The sequence below is a fragment of the Aquarana catesbeiana genome, linkage group LG01 (assembly GCF_042186555.1).
Source record: "Aquarana catesbeiana isolate 2022-GZ linkage group LG01, ASM4218655v1, whole genome shotgun sequence".
Taxonomy (NCBI): domain Eukaryota; kingdom Metazoa; phylum Chordata; class Amphibia; order Anura; family Ranidae; genus Aquarana; species Aquarana catesbeiana.
This window is the reverse complement of record NC_133324.1, coordinates 6,114,547-6,121,318: the sequence shown is the minus strand read 5'-3', so window position 1 is coordinate 6,121,318 and position 6,772 is coordinate 6,114,547. Positions and strand designations below refer to the sequence as shown.

The 6,772-nt window shown below is 44.9% G+C and overlaps 1 pseudogene; it reads left to right on the top strand.

Annotated features, from left to right (window-relative positions):
• The first annotated feature begins 464 nt into the window (after positions 1–464).
• On the top strand, positions 465–2,803 carry LOC141124116 (ubiquitin-fold modifier-conjugating enzyme 1 pseudogene; annotated as a pseudogene).
• Positions 2,804–6,772: the final 3,969 nt, after the last annotated feature.

Genomic DNA, 6,772 nt, shown 5'->3' with positions numbered 1-6,772 from the left:
GATGGATATAGGTATGGAAGCATATGACCTTACCAGGTCACCGCTTCATTTAAAGTCCCAAATCCCAACCCTCTCTTTTCTCGTGTTCAATAGGGATGGAAGCACGCAGTTTTATGTTTAATCTGATCTGATAACAGCAGTTTAAGTTATCCTTTATCAACTTTCATTATTGTCTTAATATTATTTATCATTGGGTTATCTCCCCCCCTTTTATGAGGGATTTGATACCTACTGGTTGGGGGTTACCAACTCCATCCACCATTAACTGACAAATAGTCAATTCCCCATTCTGTGTTCTTTGTGTCATATAATCTGGTCATGAGCTGTTAGCATTCCCTCCTCCTTCCTCCCATGGGGTGGGCTGATGTCTTCGCGTTACACATCGACGCCACATCCCCATACGCCAGATGGGTGGCGTTAGGTCTTATGACGCCACCATACCGACACTATACATCTGCGACAACATGGGAGGAATCTTTTGGTGCCAATGCCGGGACGGCTCAGCCGCCCAGGTAAGGACGCCTCAGCCGCCCAGGTGAGGACGCCTCAATCCTACAATGCACGCTTACGTGGCGTTGGAAGTGTACCGCAGCCGGGTCCATGCGGGCCATACCTCCGGATGGCCGCGGACTCAGTGATTGTGCTCTTCACTGGCTCTCATCCTACCTATCCCACCGCACCTTCAGTGTCACTTACAATTCTACTTCCTCCTCTCCTCTTCCTTTCTCAGTTGGGGTCCCCAAAGGATCTGTTCTTGGACCCCTCCTGTTTTCAATCTACACCGGCTCCCTGGGTCAGCTGATAGCCTCCCCATGGCTTCCAATATCATTTTTACGTTGATGACACCCAAATCTGTCTCTCCACCCCTTAGCTCACTCCATCAGTCTCCTCACACATCACTAACTTACTAACAGACATATCTGTATGGATGTCACATCACTTCCTCAAACTTAACGTGTCCAAAACCGAGCTTATAATATTTCCTCCCCCACGTGCCTCTTCCCCTGACTTGTCTGTCAAGAGCAATGGCACAACCATCCACCCGTCCCCACAGGGTGCTAGGTGTTATCCTGGACTCTGAACTTTCCTTTTGGCCCCACATCCAATCCCTTTCCAAAGCTCAACCTCAACCTCCGCAACATCTCTAAACTATGTCCCTTTCTAACCAATGACACTGCAAAGCTCCTGATTCACTCCCTGGTTATCTCTCACCTCGACTACTGCAACTCACTCCTCATTGGCTTACCTTTAAATAGACTCCTCCCCCCTTCAGTCTGTCATGAATGCTGCTGCCAGACTCATCCACCTTACAAACCGCTCAGTGTCTGCTACCCCTCTCTGCCAATCCCCCCATTGGCTGCCACTCACCCAACAAATTAAAATTAAAAATACTAACAATTAGTTACAAAGCCATCCACAACTCCGCCCCCAGCTACATCACTAACCCTACCAAATTGTCCTCTTCATTCCTCCCAAGACCTCCTGCTCTCTAGCTCCCTTATCACCTCCTCCCATACTCACCTTCAGGACTTCTCCCAAGCCTCTCCCATCCTCTGGAATTCCCTGCCCCAATCTGTCAGACTGTCTCCTAATCTATCCACTTTTAGGCGATCCCTGAAAACGTTTCTCTTCAGAGAAGCCCATCCTCCCTCCACCTAACAACTGCACTTCTATTTTCTTCATCAGCTCATTCCCCACAGCTATTACCCTTTTGTATCACTTGACTCTCCCTCCTAGATTGTAAGCTTTAATGAGCAGGGCCCTCTGATTCCTTCTGTATTGAATTGAATTGTAAAGTACTCTTAAAAGCAAATACAGTTGTGAGAGGCATTGAGCCACATTTAAGGAATGCTGTTGGACTGCCAATAAATGCCTCCTCTCACTGTTCATCTTCAAATACACCAACATCCCTTTACCAGTGGGAGAACGCATTATCAGGGTGGTCACGGAGGAAACTGTTTATTAACATTGAGTAGCACTATGATATAAATCCCTTATAAGTGGTCATAAATGGTCACCTAAGTCATGTAATTAAATACTGTGGTGGGTGACTGTGTCCAAAGGTTGACCCCTGGTGGCACCTGGACTGCGTGACGCAACTGTAGATAATATAACTGCATCGAGCAGGGCAGGCAGAACATGGACTGCAGCTCCGAAAAGGGGTGTAGTGTTCCATTGATATTTTTTTTTTACTATGGCAGATTCTCTTCCAGATAAAAGTGGTCCTGCGGACTCCTCCTCTCTCGTCCGTCATCGTGGTGGATGAGACTACACGCCGGGTGGTGTCAGAGATCCCGCTGCTGAAGACTGGGGCCAGCCCGCAGGACAACTGTGAGTGCAGCGCCTGAAGGAGGAGTACCAGACCCTTATTAAGTAATTGGAGAACAACAAGAAGGCGGACAATGATTGGTTCAGGTTGGAGTCGAATAAAGAAGGCACCTGGTGGTTCAGGAAATGCTGGTAAGTCCACGAGCTGCTGAAGTACGAGTTTGATGTGGAGTTTGATATTCTGGTCACTTACCCGGCCACGGCCCCTGAAATCTCCATTCCAGACCTTAACGGAAAGATGTACACAGAAGGGAAGATCTGCCTGACAGAACATTTTAAACCCCTGTGGGCACGGAACATACCGAAATTTGTCCTGGCACATCTCATGGCTTTAGGGCTGGGCCCGTGGCTGGCCATGCTAATTCCCTAACTGATCAGCAAAGGATTAATCAAACATAAGGACAGGAGGATGAGATTCCAGCCACTCAAGCGATCAGCCAATCTCTTTAATGATACAAGACCCAGAGGCCAATAACCAGCTAATTACACCCTTGGTACAAGAGGCCCGGGAACCACCAACCAGCCAATCATGTGGCTGATACAAGACCCAAGGGCCAGCTACCAGCCAATTACCTCCCTGATAGGAGGCCCGGAAACCACCAACCAGCCAATTACGTGGCCGATACAAGACCCGAGGGCCAGCTACCAGCCAATTACCTCCCTGATAGGAGGCCCGGGAACCACCAATCAGCCAATCACGTCGCCAATACAAGACCCAGGAGGCCAGCAGCCAGCTCCAACTCTTCAGAATCTGTTATTTATTTATCATATTTGTACCCCAAACTGCCCTACCAACCATCTGCTATTCTGTGTAAAGAACCTTCGCTTGCGCTAAAAAAAAAAAAAAAAAAAAAAAAAAGTGGTCCTTGCGGGCAGATTTGCAGCGGGATCACTTTTAGAAGTGGCAGGAGGGATGCCCCCCTTCCATCGCTTTCCAGTCGTTCCCTGACCCATCGGTGAAGCCCAATCCGGTGGAACGATCTGATGCAGCCATTAGCTGGGCATGGAGAAAAGTGAGGCCAAGATGGCCACCACTCGTCTCTATGCCCTTGGAGGACTGGAGCGACGTCTGAAATCCATACTAAAAAAAAATGTTTAAAGCGAAAGTTAAAGAAAAAATATTTTCTTTTGCTTTTAAAGGTAAAGGAGAGATTTTGTGTCTTTTTGACCCCAGATCTCTCAATAAAGAGGACCTGTCATCCTTATTTCTATTACAAGGGATGTTCACATTCCTTGTAATAGGAATAAAAGTGATAAAAAATAAAAGGGCTGTGTAAAAATAAAAAATAAAAAGTAAAATAAATAAGAAAAAAAGAAAAATGTAACGTGCCCCCAACCCTCCGTGCTCGCGTAGAAGTGAACGCATACGTAAGTCAAGCAATCACATGTAAATGGTGTTCAAACCACACATGTGAGGTATCGCTGCAAACGTTAAAGCGAGAGCAGCAATTCTGGCACACAACCTTCTCTGTAACTCTAAACAGGTAACCTTTAAAAAAATTTAAAGAGTCGCCTATAGAGATTTTTGATTACCGTAGTTTGTCTCCATTCCACGCACGTGCGCAATTTTTGTTTTTTAAATCATTAAAGTGAACTTTTTGGAAATTGCGTTTGAAAGACCGCTGTGCAAGTACCGTGTGACATAAAATATTGCAACAATCTCTATTTTATTCTCTAGGGTCTCTCTTATCCTTTGCACTGGTGCTCAGTCATGTTGGAACAGGAAGGGGCCGTCCCCAAACTGTTCCCACAAAGTTGGGGGCATGAAATTGTCCAAAATGTCTTTGTATATATGCTGACGCCTTAAGAGTTCCCTTCACTGGAACTAAGGGGCCAAGCCCAACCCCTGAATAACAACCCAACACCATAATCCCCCCTCCACCAAATGATTTGGACCAGTGCACAAAGCAAGGTCCATAAAGACATGGATGAGCGAGTTTGGGGTGGAGGAACTTGACTGGCCGGCAGAGAGTCCTGACCTCAACCCGATAGAACACCTTTGGGATGAATTAGAGTGGAGAGACTGTGAGTCAGGGACTGTGGTCCAACATCAGTGCCTGACCTCACCAATGCTCTTCTGGAAGAAACATTCAAACATGGTCCAACATTCCCATAGACACACTCCTAAACCTTGTGGACGGCCTTCCCAGAAGAGTTGAAGCTGTTATAGCTGCAAAAGGGCGGAGCCAACTCAATGTTGAACCTACGGACTAAGACTGGGATGCCATTAAAGTTCACGTGCGTGTAAAAGCAGGTGTCCCAATAATTTTGAAAATATAGTGTATATAAGTGTGGAATATATAAGTGCAGTCCCAATGTCAAAATAGGTGCCAAAATGAATTTGTATCACCTGTCTAATCAAAAAAAAAAAATGTGCTGTGATCCCAAACCGAATGTGAGCGCTCTTCCACCAAGTGCCAGCCCAACGCTCACCTCCTCTGTAGACCTCCAATGTTACGGGAGATCTAGCAGCTCATTAATGAAGCCCCAGGCAATGTTCTACCTTCATATGCAGGCATCATGATAAACCGGAATATCAGGGGTTGCCAAGAATTCTCACGCGGTTCCCAGCGTACTATAAATAGACAAGCAACAACAAAATACTATAAAAATCATAAGTCACTTTAACCCCTCCAATACCGGGCACCTTCACCCCCCTTCCTGCCCAGGCCAATTTTCAGCTTTCAACACTGCCACACTTTGAATGACAATTCAAAGGTCATGTGACACTGTACACATAGGACATTTTTATAATTTTTTTTCACACACATAGAGCTTTCTTTTGGTGGTTTTTAATCACCACTGTTTTTTTTTTTTTGTTAAATAAATAAAAAAAGACTGAAAATTTTGAAAAAAAAAAACAACACATTTTTCTTTGTTTCTGTTATAAAATTTTGCAAAAAAATAATTGCTCTTCATAATTTTAGGCCAAAATGTATTCTGCTACAACTCTTTGGTGAAAATAACCCAAATCAGTGTATATTATTTAGTTTGTAGGAAAGTTATAGAGTATAAACAGAAAAGTCAGTGTTACTACCCATACACCATATAGATAGCAGAGCTCCCAGGTGCTCGATCCACAGTCGAGTAATGTAGAAAAAATTATCCGCACTCCAGTTGTTGCTCTTAAAATTTCTTCATTTTATTGAATAGCCACAGTGAACAGACGCAGATTAAGTTAGTTGACGCGTTTCCGCCTATAAGGCCTTAGTCATAAGTTATGACTAAGGCCTTATAGGGGGAAACGCGTCAACTGACTTAATCTGCGTTTGTTCACTGTGGCTATTCAATAAAATGAAGAAATTTTTAGAGCAACAACCGGAGTTCAGATCATTTTTTCTACAGGAAAGTTATAGAATCCACAAACTACGGCATATACAGTATCTGAGAAAAGTGAGTACACCCCTCAGTCACATTTGTGTAAATCTTTTCTTCTATCTTTTCATGTGACAACACTGAAGAAATGACACTTTGCTACAATGTAAAGTAGTGAGTGTACAGCTTGTATAACAGTGTGAATTTGCTGTCCCCTCAAAATAACTTAACACACAGCCATTAATGTCTAAACTGCTGGCAACAAAAGTGAGTACATTGCAGTCATAGGAAAGAGACAGCTGGCAACTCCATAATCCTCAAGTATTTATTAAGCCATAACGGTGAGTATACAAATGGTGACAGACGCGTTTCGGCGATAAACCTTGTTCACGGCACACTTGTCCCCATGTTGATGGGGACAAGGACCTCTCCTGGACAACCCTGGGCTGTGGTTTTGGGGGTCTGTGAGCGGGGGGGCTTATCAGAATCTGAAAGCCCCCTTTAACAAGGGGGGCCCCCAGATCCCCCCCTATGTGAATAGGTATCGGGTACATAGTACACCTACCCAGTCACAAAAAAAGTGGCAAAAAGCAAAAAAACACAAGAGACAGTTTTTGACAAATCCTTTATAAAAAAAAAGTGTCCCTCAATGTAAATCCATTGTCAATCACGTGGCCCGCCGATCCAAAAATAAAGAAAAAATCTAAAATGCCCCGGGAGGCCTTCCGCCGAATGCCTGCTCTGCACCTTGACATTTCTTATATGGGTAAGGGGCGGGGCCACCTAGCTTTGTCACCCATTGGCACCAGCCCCTTCTGACATCACGGACTGGTGCACGCTGGGCATGGGCATGATGTCACGTGGGGGCGGGGCCACAGGGTGATGTATCTAGGAGGCCCTGCCCCTTACATATATAATAAATTTCAAAGCGCAGAGCAGGCATTCGGAGGGAGGCCTCCCAGGAGGCGGGAGCTTTTTGTTTTTGTTTTTCAGGTCCGTTGGGCGGCATGATTGATGATGGATTTACATCGAGGGACACTATTTTTTTATTTTTTAGTAAAGAATGTCAAAAACTGTCTCAAAAACTGTGTTTATTATTTTTTGTACACTTTTTTTGGGGAATGGGTAA